This window comes from Lissotriton vulgaris, chromosome 10 (assembly GCF_964263255.1).
Source record: "Lissotriton vulgaris chromosome 10, aLisVul1.2, whole genome shotgun sequence".
Lineage (NCBI taxonomy): Eukaryota > Metazoa > Chordata > Amphibia > Caudata > Salamandridae > Lissotriton > Lissotriton vulgaris.
In genome coordinates this window covers 481,988,604-482,013,578 of record NC_141698.1, presented here as the reverse complement: position 1 = coordinate 482,013,578, position 24,975 = coordinate 481,988,604, and the positions used below count along the sequence as shown (strand labels likewise).

The 24,975-nt window shown below is 46.4% G+C and overlaps 1 protein-coding gene and 1 pseudogene across 1 annotated transcript in view; both read right to left on the bottom strand.

Moving 5' to 3' along the window:
* The window catches only part of LOC147685432 (cyclin-dependent kinase-like 4), an 892,274-nt gene that overhangs the window by 782,551 nt on the left and 84,748 nt on the right, over positions 1-24,975 (bottom strand). The window lies entirely within an intron of this gene.
* Positions 4,598-5,234, bottom strand: LOC147685433 (SUZ RNA-binding domain-containing pseudogene; annotated as a pseudogene).

Here is a 24,975-nt window from a genome sequence, read left to right as displayed (position 1 = left end):
TGAGCAAGGGGGCTCTCGGGTGGGCCTTGTGCCTCTGTTCCCTGCTTGTGTCTCTGTTCCCTGCTTGCGCCTCTGTTCCCTGCTTGTGCCTCTGTTCCCTGATTGTGCCTCTGCTCCCTGTTCGTGCCTCTGTTCCCTGCTTGTGATCCGGTTTTTGTGCCTCTGTTCCCTGCTTGTGATCCAGTTTTCGTGCCTCTGTTCCCTGCTTGTGATCCGGTTTTCGTGCCTCTGTTCCCTGCTTGTGCCTCTGTTCCCTGCTAGTGCCTCTGTTCCCTGCTTGTGCCTCCATTCCCTGCTTGTGCCTCTGTTCCCTGCTCGTGCCTCTGTTCCCTGCTTGTGATCCGGTTTTTGTGCCTCTGTTCCCTGCTTGTGATCCTGTTTTCGTGCCTCTGATCCCTGCTTGTGCCTCTGTTCCCTGTCCGTGCCTCTGTTCCCTGTTCGTGCCTCTGTTCCCTGCTTGTGATCCAGTTTTTGTGCCCCTCTTCTCGGCTTGTGATCCGGTTTTCGTGCCTCTGTTCCCTGCTTGTGATCCGGTTTTCGTGCCTCTGCCGGGAGGTGAGCAAGGGGGCTCTCGGGTGGGCCTTGTGCCTCTGTTACCTGCTTGTGTCTCTGTTCCCTGCTTGCGCCTCTGTTCCCTGCTTGTGCCTCTGTTCCCTGCTTGTGCCGCTGTTCCCTGCTTGTGCCTCTGTTCCCTGCTTGTGATCCGGTTGTCGTGCCTCTGTTCACTGCTTGTGATCCGCTTTTTGTGCCTCTGTTCCCTGCTTGTGATCTGGTTTTCGTGCCTCTGTTCCCTGTTCGTGCCTCTGTTCCCTGCTTGTGATCCGGTTTTCGTGCCTTTGTTCCCTGCTTGTGCCTCTGTTCTCTGCTTGTGCCTCTGTTCCCTGCCTGTGATTGGGTTTTTGTGCCTCTGTTCCATGCTTGTGCCTCTGTTCCCTGCTTGTGCCTCTGTTCCAAGCTTGTGCCTCTGCTCCCTCCTTGTGCCTCTGTTCCCTGTTCGTGCCTTTGGTTCCCTGCTTGTGACCCGGTTTTTGTGCCTCTGTTCCCTGCTTGTGATCTGGGTTTCGTGCCTCTGTTCCATGCTTGTGATCCGGTTTTCGTGCCTCTGTTCCCTGCTTGTGCCTCTGTTCCCTGCTTGTGCCTCTGTTCCCCGCTCGTGCCTCTGTTCCCTGTTTGTGATCCGTTTTTTGTGCCTCTGTTTCCTGCTTGTGATCCGGTTTTTGTGCCTCTGTTCCCTGCTCGTGATCTGGTTTTCGTGCCTCTGTTCTCTGCTTGTGATCCGGTTTTCGTGCCTCAGTTCCCTGCTTGTGCCTCTGTTCTCTGCTTGTGATCCATTTTTTCGTGCCTCTGTTCCCTGGGGCTTTACTGGGCAGAGAGCTGTGTGTGGCTCTCTGTGAGTGAGTGTGTGTGTGTGTGTGTGTGTGTGTGTATTTGGCTCTGTGTGTGTGCGTGACTCTGTGTGTGGCTCTGTGTGTGTGTGTGGCTCTGTGTGTGGCTCTCTGTGTGTGTGTGTGGCTCTGGGTGTGACTCTGTGTGTGGCTCTGTCTGTGTGTGGATCTGTGTGTGGCTCTGTCTGTGTGTGTGTGTGTGGCTCTGTCTGTGTGTGTGTGTGTGGCTCTGTCTGTGTGTGTGTGGCTCTGTGTGTGTGTGGGGGGCTCGGTCTGTGTGTGTGTGTAGCTCTGTGTGTGTGTCTCTGTGTGTGTGTGGCTCTGTGTGTAGTGTGTGGCTCTGTCTGTGTGTGTGTGTGTGTGTGTGTGTGTGGCTGTGTGTGTGTGTGTGTGTGTGTGTGTGTGTGTGTGTGTGTGTGTGTGTGTGTGTGTGTGTGTGTGTGTGGCTGTGTGTGTGTGGGTGCGTGCGGCTCTGTGTGTGGGTGTGTGTGGCTCTGTGTGTGTGGGTACGTGTGGCTCTGTGTGTGTGTGGGTCCAAATGCAATAGGTCTCGCATTTGCGAGAGATTAAGCTATTGGCATTGTAAATGACAATGCCATTTATTTCTAAGTTTTAAAAACTAAAATAATGTCATGAGCAATGCCAATAGCTGTAACTTTAACAAGGACGAGACCATTGCATTGTAAATGTTTGTTTTTTATAAAATTTCGCTGAAGCAGTGTTTTGAGGAAAGGCAATATGCAAATGTGGGCCACTTTTTTTGTGTGCCCGGGCCGATTTTGAATCCCAATACAACCATGGTGAATGCTGCGCTCTATATACGACTCCACCTCATCACGCGGGCACCGGTAGAGTCACATTCACACGATGAGCTGGAAACCCTTTCATGAGGCAGGTTTCCAGCTCTGGAGTTCTGTGCATGAGTCACATTGCGGTCCTCATGTTAACACTCCCCAGGACATGCTAGGTGGCTACAGATGCGAACTTTTATCTTTGGGGCAGGGAAAGGATGGGGGTAAAAAAAAGTCTTAAGACTGGCAGGCCTGTGCATGGTTCGCACTAACTACTTTAATCCCACTCGTGCAGAGGTTTGCTATGCAGTTGTGCTGTGGGATGTAGTGAATTAAAGGGTTGCATTAAAGCTACAGTGGGGCAAAGCCCACCAACTCTTACACCATCCATCAGGCATTTATTTTTTATTGCATATATTTAATTTAATGTTTTTATTATTACCGCCACATCCCAGGAGCGTAGCTTCTGTTGTTGCAGGAGGTGCAGTGGCACCGTAGCTCAGAGAAGTGCGTGCCCAACTGGACTCTGATTATTGCTGTATTTCATAGATCAAACAACGGCCATGGGAACTATTTCCTTCCTTGCACCAGGGCCCATGACACACTGGCTAGACACACTCACAAGATAATGCCTGTGTGAGTGATGCTTGGAGGACGCAGGGAAGTGACCCTAGGCTCAGGCTTGCAACATGCTACTAGATATATTGTAATACTTTAAACGTTGGCTACACCAGGGCTCATTTGGCTATCTGCAATAACATTTTGTGGTGAAAAATACAAAACAAAAAAAGATGTTAAAATATTACTTATGAACACATTTCAGCTCTAGGTCTCACAAGCTGACTCAGTATCTACACCCATGCACCCATGAGTATGAATAGAATGTTGGATCATGTCTATTGTCATGTCGGCTTGGTCCTATGGAGGGAACTCTCCTCAATTTGTGAGCTTACAGTCTGTACCTCTCTTGATTATGTTGTTGTTTGCTTTTCTGGTTCTCCCTTCTGATCTTCTGTAAAGCGCTCTGATACCCTCATGGGCCATGTTCGCTTTATATAAAACTTTACTAAATAAATATATAAATGATAACATTTCATTTTAATTCACTGGTGTGATTTTGGCCTTAACTATTTCAATTAACAGTGTACACCCAACAACAGATAAACAGCTCACACATTTCTCTAACCTATGGGCCAAGTACAATAGCGGACATTCTGGAGCCCTTCCGCCATCATAGTGGTGACCGGGACCGTCCGCAATACATGCGGCAGTCCCGCACACCCAATTAGGATGTGACCGCCACCGTGGAGGTTGCATTTTTTTAAAAACTTTATTTTGCATGGTTTGTTCCCAATAGTATGATTCTAAAAAATAAAAGTATGTGGTACAGAGCTGAAGAACGTACCATGAACGAAAAGAATGACAGAGATGCACCCATCTAAAGGCTGCATGAAGACTGATGACTGAGGCAACACCATCACCGGGTCTGCTGCATAAACATGGACGTCCCCTGTCCCACCCGCACTCCTGATCTGATCACGGAATAGCACAAGCATCATGGCACCGGACACCCTGTATCCTTCTTCCTTAGACTGGCACAAAAACGGACCAGGAAAAAAAAGTTACAACAAAAACACCAAAACGAATGCATCCCTAAACTGAAGACTGGGCAATAACAGGCATGCACAGCTTCAGCTGGTGCCAAAGTGGGAGCGGTACTTAGATTACGGAAGTATCGCCACCAATCACTCAAGTCATCACAGTCTCTTCCTTTCCAATCAAACTCAGGACATTCTAAGCTCATGACGACACCACTAAAGATCTGGGCACTTGCTGGACCGCAAGGTCATGTCAAAGAATACATTGCAAGGAAGCAAGGCCAGTCTTTCTCTCCCTAGTGCTTCTCTGGGTAACCCCGCCCCGAAAGCAGTTTGCCTGGTCAAAGCACTGAATTGCAAATTTTGCTCAAACTTTTAGTTTACCAAAGATCAATTTAAACTATCGTTTTCTGTAAAAACCAATTCATTCCATCTTTGAACAATTAAAACCCCTGCCATGCATGTGTAAATCTGACGGACTTGAAATATTGAGGAAACAAACTAAAAGAAAACCCCACCTGAAGCCAACCATTTCATTTCAAGCCAGGAGAGCAACATGCACATCAGGAATTAAAATAAATAAATAAATAAATAAAACGACATGTGGGAAACACAAACCTATTCTTACCCTACCCACCCCCACAAAATTTCATTAATATTATTGCTTGCACTAGCTTTAACAAAAGTGGCACACAAGCCACCTCAAGTCCATACTCTCTCCTGCATTCGAAGGGTCCTCCGGGGTCCCCCCCCCTCACCTTAATATTCCTTGACCAGTGACTTGGGACAACGCATATCAGGGTGCCAATCACAGTGGGTGGAGCTAAGGGGTGAGGGGGTCACAGTGCACGGGGTTTAAGGTCACAGTGGGCGGCGCAAAGGGGGTCACAGTGCAAGTCCAATCAGGCCATACCCTTAGCTCATGTCCATCGGTCTGCCGGCGGCGCCTCGGCAGTGTGACCCAAAGCAGGCAACAATACATTCTGCTGCAGGAACTTGGGCCCACATTTATCGACGCTGCTTGAAGCCTTGTGAGCCATCCGGACCAAGTGGCTGCCTGATCACATTGTTGGATGGCCGACTGTCTTCTGTCTGGGAGATCCTTGTTGGCCTGTCTACCACAGGTTTCTCCTGTTCCTCCTCTGGGCTGGCACTCCCTAAGATTCGTCTCCTGGCTTCAGCGTACTCCGCCTCTCTCTGTGCCAGAGATTTCACGGGGAATGCTGGCTTGTTGCCAGAATTGGCGTTACTTGCCAAACCGTTGCTCATGGGTCTCTTCAAGATTCTTATCTGTGGAGGAGGGCCTGCATGAATTGAGTCGTCCTGAATCACAATCGGGGTTTTAGAGGGATGGACTTTCTTTCCTTTTGTGTGATCTTCAGCTTTTTCCCCAACCTTCTGTCTATTTCTCCGCTGTTAGCCGTTTCTTCCCAGCTCTCTGCGACCTCCTCATCTTCCATCTTCCTTTCCCCGCAACCATCTTGCATTTTCAAATTGCGGCGGGCCTGCCGCGATGTTCAAAATGTATGTTGTGCATTGCACTGTACTATGTGGGAGGCACCACGTGGTGCCTGCCACTTGGTGCAGTGAAATGCCCCCCAGTGCATAAACACCACCCCCAGACATAAGGGGGGCCCGCAACGGGCCCCCAAAACCAATCTCCGAAACCCTTTCAATGGTGGTTCACCCGCCACAGAAAGGCTGGCTTAAGACAGCATCCTAATTTGGCAGACGGTGCCTGCTAGGCAACGCCACCATTTTATGGATGCACACCGCTCCGCCAAACAATCGGAAAGATTGCCTGTGGCGGTTCCTTGGCGGATGGTCTTTGCATCCACCACAGTCACAGTTTGGATCCCCCCGCCATTGTAATGTGGCAGGGGGAAAATTGCGGTCTGATGGCGAAAGGACAAGCACCGCATGGCTGGCGGTGGTGGTCCTTCAACCATCGTAATGACCCCACAAGTGTGCAAATTTCACGCTGTTTTGAATACTCCTTAAACACCGGGGGCAAATTAAACTTAGCCAAAGTCGACTGAATGAAAAAAAACACTTTTACCATTGCTCGTATTAGCTAAAAATGTTGGCATCAGGGCAAAATATGGAGCAAACCGAATTCACTCTGTTTTCACTCATCTTAGACACTACGTAGTGGATCAAATATATTGATTTATACTTCTGACATTTTAACAACAGGAATCTAACTTTGAGGCAAAATCTGTTTCCTTCATTTACACCGTGACTTAAAAAACTTATTAAAGAATGAAGCTTCCAGTTTTTTCTTTGTGAAATCAGAATTACACAGGGAAAATGGTCTGCAAGTGACAGATGTTTCCTACAGTTTCGCTGCTCTTTTATTGGCTGATCACCTTCATTTTTCGCTCTGCCACATGCATAATTAAGGGCAGAAGCGGTAAAAACAACCTGAAGGACCCCCCCCCCATTTTGCTTTCAGTAGTGCGACGTTACGCAGTTTGGCCCTTGGAGTGGTAACAATACCTGCCACGTGCAGGCCAGGGCATGGGTCCATCTGTCCATCGTGTAGAAGACGTAGAGATCGCTTTTTGTGTAGGAAGCTTGTTTTAAAATTGAAAGTGCACATATTGTATTCAGGAGACATTCATTGGATTTATGCGACACACACACCCCTTTTTAGGTCTCGCCTAGTGATGCAGTGCATGCGCCGCTCGCTCCTGACGAGATCTATTGTTGTCGCTTTGTCCTGCGAAGCGAGGGTGGAAGCTCCACCCATGCTTCTTACTGGCGCGCCTGCCAAATCCGTGCTTTCTATTGGGAGAGAAGCATGTTTGGGGCCCTCCCTGTCTTCTTTCGGCGTGCCTGCCCGGACACAGCATGTGAACGCACCTGGACAGGACATATGCAGGCGCTGCTTTGCTTTCCCCAGGCGTTTCTTGTAATGACAGCATCTGAGCAGAACGCACGCACGAGACGCTTTCACTATCTATACTCCCCACATTCCTACTGCTTTAAAGCTGCAAATATAAATGAAGCATTACCCCACGGTGTACTACTGTTCGCTCCGTGCTACTTTTCTTTCGCCGTTGGATCTGTTGTCCCTTTATTATATGCAGTCCCTTTCCCTCCATTCGGCACCCGTGTTGGTTACATTTTCGTGTCACTATTAGCACACAGTGTAAGGGTCGCAAACCGCTCTCCAAAAACCACTGCCGTATACGTTTTTGATGTCTCTCACGCGGTGATTTAAACCAGCTTCCCGCACAGTTACATTCACCTCCATTCACTCCTTCCCTCCCACCCACTCCTTCCTGCCTCCATTTTGTGCCCCTGTTGGTTACATTGTAATGTAACTAGGAAAAACAGTGTAAGGACCTCAAGCCGCAACCCGCAAACAATGCATTATACATAGAGCACATGCACAGTTTTCCATCTCTGCACTCTGCTACCCCAATAATCTTGCGCAAAGCATTAGCCCACAGCGTCACACTAGCCACTTACTAATGCGCTCTCGCCACGTGTATTTGCCCTTACTACCTATTCTTATACACCTCACACGGTGACTTAAACCAGCTTCCTGCACACACTTTACATTCACCTATGGTCACTCCTTCCCTCTTACCCACTCCTTCCTCCCTCCATTCTGTGCCCCTGTTGGTTACATTGTAATGTAACTAGAAAAACCAGTGTAAGGATCTCAAGCCGCAAACCGCAAACACTGCATTACATATAGAGCAAGCGCACAGTTTTCCATCTCCACACTCTGCTACCACAATATTCTTGCGCAAAGCATTAGCCCAGAGTGTCACACTACCCATCTACTAATGCGCTCTTGCCGCGTGTATTTGCTCTTACTACCTATTTTGATTGTACCTCGCGCAGTGATTTAAACCTGCTTCCCGCAGACACTTTAAATCCACCTCAGTTCCCTCCTTCCCTTTACCCACCACTTCCTCCCTCCATTCGGCGTCCATGTTGGTTACATTGTAATGTAACTCTTACAAACAGTGTAAGGATCTCAAGCCGCAACCCGCAAACCACTTTAAATCCACCTCCGCTCGTTCCTTCCCTCCCACACACTCGGTGTGTAAAGCAATAACCCACAGCATCACACTAGCTACTTACTAATGCGCTATTGCCGCGTGTATTTGCCCTTACTACCTATTCTTATAAACCTTACGCGGTGATTTAAACCAGCTTCCCGCACACACTTTACATTCACCTCCGTTCGCCCCTTCCTCCCCCCACTCTGTGCCCCTGTTGGTTACATTGTAATTAGGGCTCCCGGTTTTATGGTATTTATTTTTTTGCCATTTCCGTCTGTATTTATCCATATTTATTTTGGGGGCATTTTTTCTGTATTTATCCGCATTTATTTTTGCCACAAGCAAAAGATGACGCTACACCTAGTATTTTTCCACATTTATTTCAGTCCCCCAAAACACATGTGCAACTGCTTGTACACAGACACAAGAGCTGAGGGAACAACAAACCTCGCTGCCTTCCTCCTCACTAGCAGACTCTCTACTACCATCCTCCTCGCTGGCAGCCTCCTGACTAGATTTAAGTGGATTCAAATGCGAATCCGTCTTAAATCCTGTGCAATCCCGCTTGGCTTTCTTCTTTTCCCTCAAAACAGACTCTTCTAGGAACTTTAAAAAAAACATTTCAAAGCCCATAGGTTTAATGAACTCACGTCAAATACTGGTAGTGGCTCATCAGCAGCTGGAACGTGGTCCCCGAGTCTGACTGAATAAAATCTTTATTCAGAGTGAACCATGAAAGACAATAAAAAGAGCACATATAATGCATAAAATAAATAAATAATGCTTTTCCAGCTAAAAAGTAAAATTGTTAAAATAGCGTTACAGCGACCATTGTAGAACTTATGTGGTGTAGAGATAGCATAGTAATAAGACCCCTACAAGATTCAATAAGTAAAAGTTTATGAATTATAAGAAGCTAAAATTATAAAATATCTATGCAACAGCTAGTTCAGAGCAGGGTTAATGCAACGATCACAGAAGGATGACCTCAGACCTTTTTCTAATAACTAATGCCCTTCTCATAAAATTTAGCACTCCATAGCATGTTTCTTTTACAGAAATGTTCTGTAGAAAAACTAGGCCTTCCCTATGGGTTCTCAATTCTACCCTCTGGAGAATGTTTGTGTGCATACCCCCATAGACCTGCTCCATATGACCCTGCAGAAATCCAATTGGTTTTGTACAAGTTAAGCAATTCTTTCGTTGATTTCTGTCCGAGCCTGTGGGGAAATCTGAAGATTGCCTCAATGTGGCTATTAAATTTTTGTGCTCTGGCGGTTAAAAGTGAGTTTCATGCAAGAGAAGAGCGGAAGAAGAGCCCTAAATAGTTAAAATAATTCTCTGTCTCCAAAGCTGATTTCCCCGTAAAAAAGGTTTTTGCTTTCGTACTGCGAGGTATGCAAGTCATGATAAAAGACTTGGAATAATTGACCCCAAGATTCAAATTGCAGAGCGGAGCTGCAGGGACGCTTAGAAGGGGTGAGAACACACAAGAAAGCCTCGTTAGCAAATAAATGGTCTTTTAACGACCTGTGAAGTACTCTGGTGCCACTGTCTGTGTGTTGCCACGAAGCTGTCTCTGCCGGGCTGACACACACGGGGGGGGGGGGGCAAATGCGAATCTGTCTTAAATCCTGTGCAATCCCGCTTGGCTTTCTTCTTTTCTTTTCCTCTTTAATCCCATGGGTGTTGCGCGCCATTAATCTGTCACCTGAGGCCATATAAATACGTGCCGAATTTAAAACAAAGGCTGGGGCAGCAACAAAAGGACCAGGCGCGTGGCAACGCTGGGCTGTAGCACTGCCGCCTGGCAAAATTTACTAGTATTTTACCGTTTTTACATATAAATACAGACAAAGGAAAAATTGTTTTCCGTCTGTATTTATAGGTAAAAATCCGTTTAAACAGAAACCCGGGAGCCCTAATTGTAATGTAACTATCAAAACCAGTGTAAGGATATCAAGCCACAACGCGCACAACACTGCATTATACATACAGCATGCGCACAGTTTTCCATCTCCGCACTCTGCTATCGCAATATTCTTGCGCAAAAGCATTAGCCCACAGCGTCACACTACTCACTTACTAATGCGCTCTTGACGCGTGTATTTGCCCTTACTACCTATTTTCATTGTACCTCACACCAGGCCCGGCTCCAGGAATTTTGATTTGGGTGGGCCAAGGGTGCATTTGGGTGGGCCACTGCGGGCTCGATTTGTTGTATACATGTCTGGGCAGGCCTGCGTCAGGGCCCTCCTTTATCTCTTCTTAGTCTTACAAGGCCCAGAAAAACGCACTCTTTTCTAAGTCTCTTTCTAAATATTATCACTCTAAAAAAGTGTTTTTTCCATGTAATGTTCCTTTGATGGGAAGAGGAGGTTTCTGAGGTGGGAGTATCAGGCAAGTGACACTTCTCGGGCCCCCTCTGTGCAAGCCTTCAGGGAGAATCCCTCTTCATTACTCCCTCCACCTGAACCCGGACTCTACAAAGCATTCCCCTGCAGGCTTGATTATCCACTACTCCTCTACAGTGCACCTTATCTTACAGCTGACCTTGGGCCCCAGCCCCATATCAGGCACCATTGGGCTTCACTTTCATTATTCCCGGTACAAACATGAGTAAAATCACCTTCAGACTTAAAACATTGAATATAGCAGTAAATATAATTAGCACACACTTTGAAAGTATGTTCCACAGTAGTCCTTATGACTCGACTGCTAATTAAATAAACAAAAACAGAAAGGCCATGACAGGGCCGGCTTTAGCGCTGATGCGAAAGTCTTTTTTGGCGCCACACCAATAACCTCTTTCTCTGTAAATACCTTTACTACCACCCTCAGCAGTGCCCCTTATCTCTCCCTTGCTCCCCCCTTCACCCTATGACCTCTTCCTCGGATTCCCTCACTGCCAACCTCCACCAGTGCCCCTCATTGCTCCATAGCCCCTCCCCTTATTGACCTCCTCCTCGGACTCCTTCACTGCCACCCTCCACCAGTGCCCCTCATCTCTCTGTTGCCACTCCCACCATGACCTCCTCCTCAGACTCCCTCACTGCCACCCTTCAACAGTGCCCCTCATTATTACGTAATCCCTCTCTCATATGCATTTCATTTGTTGTATAGCGCTACTCATATCAATGTAGTGTGTATCAGTACTTTACACCACGCACACATTATACAGAGACAACAAATCATACAAGTATGTAAATCAGTCTACAGGGAATGTCACATAAGCCAATGAGGATTACAATGTGTATGAATCACATGTCATCCATACTGGTGGGCAGTATATTTTAAGAGGGTTTGGTCTTTGGAAACAGAACCTTAGGATTTCAAGAGTATTCCATGGGGGACAGCTTTACTGATAAAAATGTATATCTGCCCTAAAATACTAATTTTAGCAACATTAGAATAATGGAAGACAAAGGAAGTTCTAACTATATCACAAAACAAAAAAAAGCGAAGTTCTTACTATACCATTCATGTTTGTATGCAGCTCATTGGTGACAGTTCATTGGTCACTGTCCTATGTTAGGATTGTAACTTCTGAACTGCAAGTAATACAAGGATCTCTGTGACAAAGGCAGTGACCCACTGAGCTTCCACATAAAATACAGTTTATCTGATTTTTAAACACTACTAACAGACAAATGATTGCTCTCCAGCAGGATCATTAATCATCAGCATTCTGTGGGCATTTTGTATTGTCTTATTGTTATCCTGCATCAGCCATGATAATGATAACAAGCATTTGCAATGCAATAGGTCTCACATTTACACAAGTTTAAGCTATTGGCATTGTAAATGACAATGCCTTTTATTTATGTGCTTGTTTTTAAAACATAAATAAAAGGCATTGTCATTTACAATGCTAATAGCTTAAACTCTCACAAATGTGAGACCTATTGCATTGCAAATGCTTGTGTTATTAAAGCTACCTTTCTTTTTCAAACCAAACCTTCAATTTATTCTGCCGCTGTAAGAGGCAAAAAATATGGTGCCTTTTAGTAAAAGACATCAGACATACTCGAAGGGCTTCTGGAGGGTCTGTGACAGGTAACTACAATTGTCCAACTCACTAGTACTTATTTTAATGACTACAACAGGATAAATTGTAATGCAGATTTCTGCAGTGAGTGCATGGTTCCTGAGAAGTTTGGCGCCCTTTGGTGGGCTCTGGATGGTGTAAACTTTGAAATGCTTAGAATGCCATGACAGTCAGCCTGTGTGTCCCAAAACACAGTGCCCGCACCCTGGGCTCACACTGGAGTCTCTACGCCAAACCACTTCAAGAAGTGTTCAAAGTTCAAAGTTCAAAATAAGCTTTATTCGATATTCAAAAAGAAATATCATATAAGCATACATAACAATAAAATTTAAAAAAAATATCAGTGATTAAAAACATAGAATTTCGGTTTAAAATTATCAGTTGATCAGCTAAAAGTTAGAATGCACAGGTAAAAAAACGTTAAAAACAACATCAATATCACACAGACCATTCTAAAGATTTCCTGAACTTAAGCAATAGTTTTAAAAACTGTTCCATTATAGATATCACAACCCTATCTTCAAGTTCTTGTAGACGCTCAAGGGCGTTTTTACAGGACCTCACACCCCATCTCTTAAGTAGGGGTTTCAATAGCGCTTTCCTCGGAGTCACGTAATATCTACAGAATAGGATGGTATGGATGTTAGATTGTGATGAAGTATCGTCACATGGGCAAGGACAAAGAATCCGAGACCAGTCATTACATATAGGGAATGTTACAAGACGAAAGAAGGAACCCAGTCTGAATCTGGTGAGCAACATTCTAGAGTAACAAGAGAAATCCGTAGAAAGATATAATTGTAGTCCCTTATGCGATGACACCCTTTGATGTGCCTGGATATTTTTATATTGTTTTTGCTTATTCCATCTGATTGTTTCCAGGTAGGCCATTAGGGTCTTTCTTAGGATTTTCCTTGAGATATTTTCCAGTGACAAAGGGTCTGTGAACAACTCTGGACGCCCAATTTCCTCAAAGAAGTTCTTGACATAAGCCAGCCATTTAGGTTGGTTCAAGTGTTTGGCCCCCTCCTGCTTTAAAATGTCTAATATCACTTCTCTATTCAAAGCAGTCTCGGGGGTGGTCCAGATTTAGTGCCAGAGAAGAAGGGGCTCAACTTTGATTATATCTGATATGTACGGTAGGTCTAATTCAATGTGCATCATATACACAGAAGTTGCTTTTGTTGTGGCCAGAAGGTACCTTAAAAAGTGATTTTCCACTTTTTGTATCGATGAAATGTTTTTATCAATTCCCCAAAGGCCGGCCCCATAGGTTGCTGTTGAGCGCATTTTGCATTGTATATAGTAATTAGCTGTTTTACCGGCCTCCCCCCTATTTTTCCCGCAAAGTCTCGAACCCCGCCAATGGCTCTAACAAACGCGAGTTTCCTCTTCTCAACTGCCGATTGCCATGATACTTTTCTGTGCAGACAAATACCCAAGTATGTAAAAGCCTCCACTGTCTCCAGTCTTCGATCCTCAATGAATACTGGGCATGGGATTTTTTAATGCTTTTTGTTACATAGCATTGTATAAGTTTTTCCTATGTTCACTTTCAGGCCCCTATCATTCATGAAGGAGGTAAATGCCGTAACCGCTTTTTGTAGTCCCACTCTTGTCTGAGAGAGAATTGCCGCATCATCTGCGTATAGCAGGATTGGGATAGATTGACCTCCTACTTTTGGGAAGTCGCATTCGATGTTTTTCAGATGTTCGCCAATGGCATTTATATAGAGCGAGAAAAGCAGGGGAGCTAAAATGCACCCCTGCCTAACCCCTCTGTTGATGTTAAATCGTGGCGAGCACTCTCCCTTTGGGCCAAATCTGACTCTGGCTCCAGCATCTCTATACAAGGCCTTAATGAAAAGGAGGATTGGTGGATCTATCCCCAGTTGTTCTAAAGTATCCCATAATTGATCATGAAGGACGCAATCAAATGCTGAGGTTAGATCTATGTACGTTATGTACAGGCTTCGCTTCTTGATGTCGACATATTTGGACGTGATCAGATGTAAATTGAGGGTCTGTTCTATTGTTCCTCTGCCTGACCGGAAACCATATTGTAAGTTTGAGAGTATGTTCTCAGCTTCCGTCCATTTGGTTATGCGTTTCAAGATGATGCGCCCAACGATCTTCATTAGGGTATCGAGCAGGGATATGGGCCTATAGCACGATGGCGAGTGCCTATCTCCTTTTTTGTAAATAGGTATTACTATTGCCTCGGCCCATGATGGAAAAAGATCAAAAGCATTTACAGAGTTTAAGACAGAAGTCAGTAGGGGGGCCCAAAATTCTATTTCTGCCTTATACACATCTGCTGGGATGGCATCCGGGCCTGGTGCCTTCCCAGAAGGACTCTCCCTGATAGCCAGCTCAACCTCCTCATGCGAGAAAACAATGTTGCAATGACTCTCCCAGAGTGGTCTTATAATTGATGGAGGAATGAGCTCTGATGTAGAGTTTTTTGAGGATGTGGGATTGCTACATAGCTTTTGAAAGTAGGCCGCCCACGTCTCGCCAGTAATTGCCATGTCCAAACTCCTCTCGGGCATTTTTACCCATGGGAGAGGAGTATTGATGAATTTCCAAAAAGCTGAGATGTCCCGGTTTTCAGACGTTGTCACCAAGTTCTGCCATGCTTCCGCCTTCAGTGCCTTTTTTCTATTTTTAATGGCTAGAAGGTATCGAATTCTAGCCTGGCGTATTTCTATGAGTGGTTTTGGTGTGACATGCAACAAATTCTTTATTGACTTTAAAGCCCTGGAACAGTTTTTGTCAAACCACCCTTTTGAGGCAATGGGTCCTGACTTAAACTGTTGCGTCAGTAGTTCTTTTAAAGTGGCCTGTATTTTGATGAAGGCTTCACGAATGACATGGGGCTTTTCAGTGATAGACAGACAGATATATACCTCCTCCCTCCTCTTGTTCACTAAATTTTGCAAAAGGTTAATTGGGTTAATTTTGTCCCATTTGACAGAGTATCCATTAGTAGCCCCCATTTTGATAGGTTGTTCATAATTAACCTTTGGACTATTTTGTCTGGTAGTTGGAGAAGGTAGCTCGACAGTTAGGGACAAAGGATAATGATCACTAAATAGATGGTCGAGAGTGTCCCAGCAGAGTATTAACGGGGCATGATTTTTTGAAAAAAGTATAAAGTCTATAATAGAGTTCGTTCCTCTACCATGAAAGGTTGGTTTGAAAAATCTTGGGGTGTGAAGTAGCTCATTTACAAGTATAAATTAAGAGAGGTCAAAAAATTATTTAGCAGGTCCCCTGATTTTGAGTGTTGGAAGTGACTGTAAGTAGCATCATCGGAATCAAATTCATGTGTCTCAAAAATATCACAGACATCTTTTAGGGCGTTTGGGCAGATGTGACAATTAAAATCGCCCATAAAAACTATAGCACACTCTCCCCCAAAGGTTTCTTTGATTGTTACCAGGGCTTGTTGTAGGTCGTCCACGGCTTTCTCCAACCGTTCTAGAGTCATATTATTATAAAAGTTAACAATTAACAATAGGAGGGATGGGCCAATGTCCATAACAATTATTTGAAATGAGTCTCTGAGTAGCGTTTTTCTAATCCTGTGGCCCACAGCAACGCTAATATACGTACAGAGACCCCCTTTGTGTCTACCCTGATTGCTCACAGACGCCGGTGAGTGAAATGTCTGGAAACCCAGTAGGTGAATAGGGGAGATCACCCAAGTTTCCTGGAAACACAGGATAGAATAATGATTAATCACATCTATCCATTCTGATTGTGTAACTTTCGAAGAAAGTCCAGCCAGATTCCATGAAAGGATCTGCAATTTGGATGTTTTATTCCTATTTCCCATATGGGTAGAGGATGTATTATCAATGGATTTTGGACCCAAGCGGGGCGCTGTTTTAGTTATGCCCCGTTTATTAGTTTCTTCTCTTTTTCCCGCTCCGTTATCTAAAGGGTTTTTAGTAGTCCCATCCTCCGAATAGCCCTGAATGGCAGAATTATTAACGGTTGTACTCACAGATTTCTCGCTACCCCAGTTATCTTCTTTTCTTTGAGAGAGTCATTCTACGTCATCAAGTCCGTAGAGTGACTCATAATAATTATGACAAGCAAAGTTCCAAGATGGGGTTATGAATCGAGGAGCTTGATCATATCCCACAGGGTTATGTCGTGAAGTCGGAAATCGTTGATAATCATTATAAGGAGGAAATATATGATCCCTTACTCCGTACCTTGAGGGATATATATCTTGGATTGGTCTTCTGGACTGTTCAAATGAAAACTTGTCAAAGTAAGATTTGGATTGATATGGCTTTGGGGGCATTAGAGCTTCAGGATAAAAGTAAGCCAGTGGTTTGGGTGATATTGGGCCCCTGTTAAGACCTGAGAACCAGTCTGTAATATGTGTGGTGACTCTAGGATCCTTGAAGGTAACAATTATTACGTCGCCCTCTATATCTTTAGGGCGAATTCCGACCCAATTTGTTCTTCTTACCATCATTATATCGCCATTTATGTGGGGAGGTAAAGGTCTATTTTCTCTAAGCCAAAAAATCACCTTGTTTTTAAGGCTATTGTGATTTTTGTGACCTCCTATAGCTGATAATGGTAGAACCCCCGTTAATACAATAACGTTCTGTGATGCAGCGGGGGGTAGATCAACATTCCTTTCACGTGGCCGTTTTTCGGATGAGGGGACAGTCTTAGTCATATCTAATTTGGTTTGTATGTTGCCCATTCTTGCAGAAGCTATAAGGGAGTTTATTTGTGCCGATTGCGCCTGGGTATTGAGAGACGCTTTTGATGGGGCAACTGGATTTTGATTTGGTGCCCTCATCTTGATTGAATCTGTTTGTTGGGTTGTTTGTTGATTTGGAGGCCTCAAGTCCTTCCTAATTTTTTGGGCCGTGGTCATTTTTTCTATGTTGGGCGTTTTCTCTCCATCTGTAGAACTTGGGGGATCTGCTACGACCTTGGTGGTTTTTACTGTATTATGGATTTTCTCTCCATTTTTAGAACTAGAAGCATCAACTGGGGCCCTTTTGCCTGCTTGGATTAGAGTCGAAGATCCTATAAGGGTGTCCACCTGGCTACCTATTCTCTTCACTCTCTCGAGTATTGGAATTAATAGTGCCTTCATAAGGTGTTCCATTGCGTCCACAAAGTCTTTAATTGAAGGAGGGACACAGGAGGTCAGTGTATCCCGAGGTAAGGTGGATGTCCCTTCTACTATTTGTAACAGTTCCTTAGTAAGTAGGTCCTTAGAAGATTTTTGGGCTTGGAAGTTAACTTTTACTGAGCCTCTTTTTCGGCGCTTTTTTGGAGGTGATCGAATGATGGCCTGTTTCCTTTTAGATTGATTTATGGGATGCAAAGTTTTTTCTAACATTGGTATAAGGGGTGGAGGTTGAAACATTGTTAACTTTTGGGTCCCCAATGATGATGGAACTTCTATTATATCAGGAACAACAAACTCTGCGATCTTTGGCAAGTTTGGGGTGACAAGATCGATAAGATCAATAGACGCAGTATTGGTATTGATAGCTAGTTTTAATGGGGATGGACCAGGTGAAACATTTTTCGGGGGGAAATAGGATTGAAAGAGTAAAGGAACATTATCCGTATTTAAGGGGGTCGTCATCTGTATTTTCCAGGGTCGAATTTAGTGGAAGAGCCTCAGGCGTAAGTGTGAGGCATGGATCTAGAATGGTGTTTTTGAGGTGCTCTATGGATTGTCGCCGTGCGATACGACGCTCGGCCAGGGCCAGGTCTCTATCTATTTCAGCAGTAGCTTTGAAAAAGAATTTGTCCAAAGGACCCAAGATAGAGCTACCTTCTGCATTTGTTTGGGCATCTATACCCGATTTCGCCATGATCGTAGGTCAAAGGGTGTAATAAACTGCTACTCACGTAATGGGGGTGGCCCAGCCCAGCCTTGTCAGGCCTTGGAGGGCCGTAGAGGGCCCGCCCTTTGCCCGGGCTTAGCCCCGGGCGTCCCACTCGCGTCCCGCGACGCTGAGGGCTCGCAGGTTTATTGGCCCCTCCCGGCGCGTGTTACGCGTCAGGGAACGCGCCGCCGCTGAGGCTGCCGGGATATGAAGTCCCGGAGCGGCGGCACGACTGGTGGCGGCGTTGGCAGTGGTTTTCAGCTTCCGCGTCCTCCTCTATCTGCCTGCAACCTCTCGTGCAACTGGCGCTGCCTCAGGTAATGGTCTCCTTCCTTGTCCGGTCCCCCCGCTCCACCGAGGGCTCGCAGGTTTATTGGCCCCTCCCGGCGCATGTTACGCGTCAGGGAACGCGCCGCCGCTGAGGCTGCCGGGATATGAAGTCCCGGAGCGGCGGCGCGACTGGTGGCGGCGTTGGCGGTGGTTTTCAGCTTCCGCGTCCTCCTCTATCTGCCTGCAACCTCTCATGCAACTGGCGCTGCCTCAGGTAATGGTCTCCTTCCTTGTCCGGTCCCCCCCGCTCCACCGAGGGCTCGCAGGTTTATTGGCCCCTCCCGGCGCGTGTTACGCGTCAGGGAACGTGCCGCCGCTGAGGCTGCCGGGATATGAAGTCCCAGAGCGGCGGCGCGACTGGTGGCGGCGTTGGCGGTGGTTTTCAGCTTCCGCGTCCTCCTCTATCTGCCTGCAACCTCTCGTGCAACTGGCGCTGCCTCAGGTAATGGTCTCCTTCCTTGTCCGGTCCCCCCAAGACCAAGAGTTAAAAGTATAAGAGAGGGGCGGGGCGGCTTTGTTGGGTGGTTAGTTGAATGCGGGCGGCGGACGGCAGTTTGCTAGTTACAACAGACTTTTGCCTTCTCCCCTGCTGGAAGCACCCCACACCACTGCCGGTCACGCTCACCTGCAGGCACTTGCTCACTCAGCTGTAGCCTCGCGGCACACGCTGACACTCCTCACTGCTCCTCTTTGCCTAGCGAGATCCGGCGGGTGCCCTCACTTTCCAGCACCGTTAGTCCGTTATTTCGCCTGTCCTCGGTCCTCGATCCGCGGTTTAGCGGCTTCTCTTCTCTTCCCCGTTCTCTGCTCTCAGCTCCGCTCTCCGCACTCTGGAAGCGGAAGGAGTCAGCGCTAGCCGTGGCCGCGACCACCGCCGGCGCCAGCACCGCCCGGGATTGTACAGGAGGCGGGGTGGCAGTGCGGGCGGAATAGGAGGCAAACCTCCGTAGCCCCGGTAGAGAGAGCGATGTGCGGCGTGCTCTCTCTCACGGCTGGCTCACTGGCTCTCTGGTGCTCCAATGCTCAGATGCTTCGGCAAAACCCGGTAACTGGATCACTCACAGAGTGTGACATCCAAAGAAAGGCACGACCATCTAGTCTTAGAGCAAGCAGCGCAATAGTTAATAACATTTTCTGCAGCCAGGAGTGCATGGGACACTGGCGTTGTGTGGAAGACGGTGCTCCATGAGGCAGATACCTGCTCATAGCAACCCTCTGGCCACTGGAGTCTGGTCAAGAAGGCACTCCAGACTAGCCCTTGTCGCGACAGATGCATGCACTAACCGTTCTACGGGTGTGATAGCGTGTGGAAAGTAGGAATGCACCTAGTCACAGAATGAGTCGGGAACTGTATCAAGTTGTGTATTTTCTATAAAGTGCCCCCAGCCACAAACTTGCAGGTTCGTAGCGTTGCCACCATCTGGCAGACTACAGTTTGCATCAGGCACACTGAGCTATCTTTTTGTGACCTCATAAGTAAATAACAAGTAATATCCATGAAAAACAAAAATGAACACAATTGGTGGTAAGGACTAGCACACAGGAATTGAAATGATAAGTATGAAATTGTAGAAGATAAAAGGGAGTAAACATAAGCAAACCATCTGATACATTTCCAACCATCCTAAGTGCAGGCTTAAACCCTCCGATGAGGGCAGTGAGGTTAAGGGTTAGCAAGGTGAAATCTACAAAAAAATACAAAGAGGACATGCCTCTTACCAGCAGACAGTCTGCCAGCAAACCACAACACAGCCAGCCAACTGTTCTGTGCCCTGAGAATGAAATAATAATTATACCGCCAAGATTGGGTTTCAGAGCGAACAACCACTCAGGAAAAGTAACCTAATTCTCACTTTGTGGTTATGTGAAAAAACTGAAATACACAAATATATTAGTGAATCAAAGGCTGCTTCCTGTACATCTCCTCAGTCACAGAAACGGGCAATCCTACATGTCATGTTATGGTTGTCACACAAAAGTGGCAAACCTCATTCCACGTTAAGATGCTTCTTTATGGATAGGATTGAAACATGAATTTATAAAAAATGTTCAACTTCATGCACAATTCTTAATTTCTATCTGTCTGCTCCATCCTAAATGCGCTCAAACAAAGAAGAGGTAAATAAGGTCACCTTCAATAAAAAGAACCGATACGTACACGGTTCATCTAATCTGATGAAGAGGGCCCCACATACTTCCTCCTACTCAACCTGTGATGCAAGCTGAGCCTCTGAGAAGCAGAGGTGGATTTAGGTTTCACTGGAAAACAAGTAACAGTAACCTAAGTAAAAAGACATCTCCCATCTGTGCTACTAAATCCAAGTGTGCAGAAAGTTATTTAAGCTGGACCAATACCAGATGTTCCAGTGATTTGTTAACCCTGAATGCCTCGAAAACTCCTGCTTCAATCTCACAAGTCTATTTTTCTTTATCCACACCCCTCGATTACACTTCCTCTATGCCTAGATCCTCAATGCCACTATCACCACCATTTAGGCCACATTTAGCCTGTGGGTGGAAGAAGGTACTGAAATGAATTATTACAGCAGAGCAGGAGGCAAAGCAGACAATTGTCGCCTTTCACCAGTGGAGATGAAGGGGTGAAGAAATAAACAAAGCCTTGTTAACATGTAAATGGTCTTTTAACCCCTTCCCTGCGGCCGCGATTTTACCGCTGTGTGGTAAACAAAAGAACAGGGCGGGGCTGTGACGAACCCCAGCCGTCACGCCCAGCATGGGAGGGGTTAAAGACCTGTGAAGTACTCAGGTGCGGCTGCGATAATCTCTAAAACTGTCTGTGTCTGTGTGTATTCGCCCGGGAAGCTGTCTCAGCCCGGGCACACACACACAGAGACAACCCTTTGACCCTAATGCCATTACGCACCTGCCTTCAAGCCCTCACTGCGAGGGCTAAGGCTCCTGTTTGGGTGGGCCAGGCTCATGTTTGGGTGGGCCTGGCCCACCTGGCCCAGCCGCTAGAACCGGGCCTGCCTCACACGGTGATTTAAACCTTCTTCCCGAACACACTTTGCATTCACCTCCGTTCGCTCCTTCCCTCCCACCCACTCTTCCTCCCTCCATTCTGTGCCCCTATTGGTTACATTATAATGTGTAAGGATCTCAAGCCACACCCTGCAAACACTGCATTATACCAGCGGTAGAAGTGGGCAGGGACGGAAGGGCACGGCGTGCCCCTATTTCTAAAAATTATTTCAGTCCATTCCCCTACTTCTTTCCTTCAAAAAAGCATCCCGGGACGGCAAGAATAGTCCTACTTAAAACGATAACTTTGTTTTTAGCTACCAGGGGCTGCTCGCACTTCTCTGTTGAACTCCAGAGGCTGCAGCAGCCCCCGCCCCTCCCTGAGCTAGCACAGACTGCGGGCAGGACCATTGTCATTCCGATTGAGGCTGATTATTCCCTTTGGAATGACAAAGCACCTGCCTGCTGTTAGCATATGCCAGTGAGATCTGCATGAGGTGTCTCTGGTATCTGGGTGCAGGCCATGGCTCGTTGTGCAACAAATATACCAATGTACACTCAACTGTGATTGGAACCAAAACAAGGGCTGTTTTCCAGTGCCTCTGTAAGCAGGCAAGAGATTGAGAGCGAAAAGGGGAATAAATCAACTCATAGTCAAGAACAAATATTAGGAATTTCTGGAAACACATTGAATAACACAAGAGACTTGGGATTAGACAGTGCCGCCAAATCTGGGACTAGTAGAAAGGCCATGAAGAGGCAGACCACACGGCTCCTATTCTAAAGAGCTGGGCGATCCTCTGCCTTGACAAAGCACCGTCTGGCTGCTTCCAATCCGCTTATGGCAAGCGTGTCTCTGAACCAGCAAGAGGAGAGCTTAGCTCTGGCACAACAAATGGAACCTCTGCCTCAGCAAGGGTTCGGCTGGGAGTTTCCCCGGCCTTGACCCAAACCCATCTCTGCACAATACAACTTCTCTTCAACTCAAAGTCACAGGACTGCAGATGCCATGAATACATTCTGCCTTTACTGCTGTTCTGTTCGGCATGGCCCTAAAAAAATTTCAAAATTGTCTAGAAGTTAAAAAAACATTATATTGCTTGTTAGAACGATTATGTTAAAGGTGCAAACTTTAAAACATCTGCCAAAAGATTATGCATAGTTAAGCACAGGCAGGAATTGTACAGGAAGATCAAAAGGGTGAGTGGTTCTGTGTGAGGGTCCTTATGAATAATATTAATGTGCTTACCTCAGAGGTCTACCCAGATACCTTCTTTTGTGTACCAAACATGCTCATGTGTGTCATTCAAGTAAATGTAAATGTAAATGTGTTTATATTTATATAGCGCCTTCTACCCAGAGGTCTCGTAGCGCTGTATTCATACTGCTGTGGAACCCTTCCTGGCTTTCCTGTGAGATGTCCACTCCTGGGCACCCCCAAGGTGAAGCCAGGCATCCAAGCGCTGCTGGGGCGGTTGTGGATATTAAGCAAGCTATTGCCCAGAGTCACAGAGTGGGACTAGGCACCTATGCGAGAATTATCAGGTCCGGGGAGATTGAGTCCAAAAGCCGCCAAGGCGGGAATTGAACCCTGGTCCCGGGCCAGACCTCTGCATCAGGGTCTGTCGCTCTAACCATTGAGCCACGCTCAGGAAGAACCTGCATCTTACACTAACACTGATCCATGACGTTTATATCTAATAAGTATACAAATCTGCAGTATTGCATTGAAAAAGGTAACTATGCCGGACTGGCCGTTCCAGGCATCAGGCGTTTCCCAGGGCTACTGGAAGGGTAGGGGCCAGTTTAGTTTGGGGGTACCGGTTTTGTACATGTGCAGGAGTTTTAAAAACACAGCAAAGTTCTTTGTATATTCAGGAGGTTTTGGTCAACAATACAAGTGCCAAGATAATTTTGGTGATTAATGTACCTGCTGGAGAGAGATGGGAGCGTGTTTTGTCTAGTGGCTGTTTTACTCATCTAAGATAGCGCAGAGGGGTAATATGCCTGCTGCAAAGAACGTGTACCGTGCATATCAAAGAACAATATTTTATGTACATAGTTCAGTGGGTACTGCTTTGTGTTCACTTCTCGAATGAAAGGACACTTGAATACATATGACCTGGCAGTTTGGGCTGGACTGGTCCCATTGGGTGCAGGATCAAGACTGATTTGCATATGGCTGGGTCCAAACTGGAATGGCATGGTGAGCAAAGAAACAATGGATTTAGGCCCAGATCTCTGTACTGGGGTAAATGTATGACATTGTTCTGGATTCTGTCCATCAGTTGTTCTTTTTGCTTTTGTCACCCCAAGTGGGACGGGTATGCCCAGACGTGGGTCTCGTGCTCTCCATGCCACTGGAATCAAGCTATCCTGGCTGATGAGGGCTGAAAGCCCGAAACCGGTCCTAAGATGCTTGTTTCCAATCCAGGGAGGACCTGGCCTGGCAGTTTGGGCTGGACTGTTCCCATTGGGCGCAGGATCAAGAGTGATTTGCATATGTTGCACGCTTTACATAAACCTGCATTCTCTATCAGCGTTTGCTTATTCCAGAATTAAACCTAAAAAAACCATGTTTATCCATTGTTTGAATTAAATAACATTATAAGCGTTAACTGGTGAAATGCTAAACGTACAAAAAATTGGAATGTTTTGCTATTTCTAGCCACACCCTGACTCCGCCCACTGATCCAATCTTCGGTTATTCCTGCCCCCTGATTCTCCACCCACAGTTCCCCTACTTTTTTTCCCCACTTCGACCACTGCATTATACATAGAGCACACGCACAGTTTTCCATCTCCACACTCTGCTACGGCAATAACCAGCTTCCTGCACACTCTAAAAATCCAAAAAACGGGGCGACTTCTTTCGTTTTCGCCCCATTTTTTGCAAGGTCCAGGTCTGTTTTGCTTTCCATCTGTGGTTGGAGGTAGTCTAGACTGTTCCTGGCCTGTGGGACTGGCAGCCGGCGAGGGCTGCTGCAGGGTTCCTATTTTTTGGACTATCTGCTTCAACACCTGTGGTTTTCATTGTAGGGGTTTTGTGGAGGTGTCTTGTGCCCGCGTACTTCATCCTTCCCAAGCAGCGTGCTGGTTTGCAGCTGGATGTGGTGGTGTGCTGAGGCTGTTTTGGAGCTCTCGCATCTGCTTGGCTAGTCTGTTTCTACCCCGTTTCAGAATCTTCCAATACGTTCATAGTGGCCCTGTGTTGTGGGGTGGGAACGCCGTCCTCAGGATGAGTATTCTTGATTGGTATATGTAAGTGTTTTTTACATTGCCCAAGGGGTCACAGTCACCTGTGGCTACGGTAGGTCTGTGTTTGCCTCCTGGTTTTCATGGATTGATTGGTGCTTTTGTCTTTATTGCAGGGTGTGCACAGCCTTATGGCTAGGGCGGTCGACCTTGAGACTGGGGACTTGGGTTCATAACTCTGCGACATCGCTCATTTTCCGGTGGTTCTGGTCAAATCCCCTACTCTCCCCACGACGGATGATGTGCTCTTTACAGGGCTTCTGTGGTAGTTCGGATTTCCTTGGTCTGGTGGCTTAGTGTTCTATTGATTCCAAGGTGGTGGCCATTGCTCTTACTCTTAGTCACAGGTGTAAAACTTTCATCAGGTCCCCTCGGTTTTTCCTTCTTCTCAGGATGTTAAACGTGGACCAGTGGGTAACAGTAAACATCTGTTGTTCAGTGCCAATATACCCTTCGGGGTGAACGTGCTCTTTGCATTCCCATGTTGTGTCCCTATACCGGGCACGGCTTACCACAATTTTGGACCCTTCCTGGTGTTTTCGCTCTCTGTCTTTATTCTGAGATTGCCTATTAGGGTTCCGTGGGGTAGTCATCCGCTTTTCATTGTAGGGCTGTATGTTTTGCCTTTACTGTGCTAGTGAAGTCACATTCATCGTCCTCTTGCCCGGTGGGTTATGTGTTC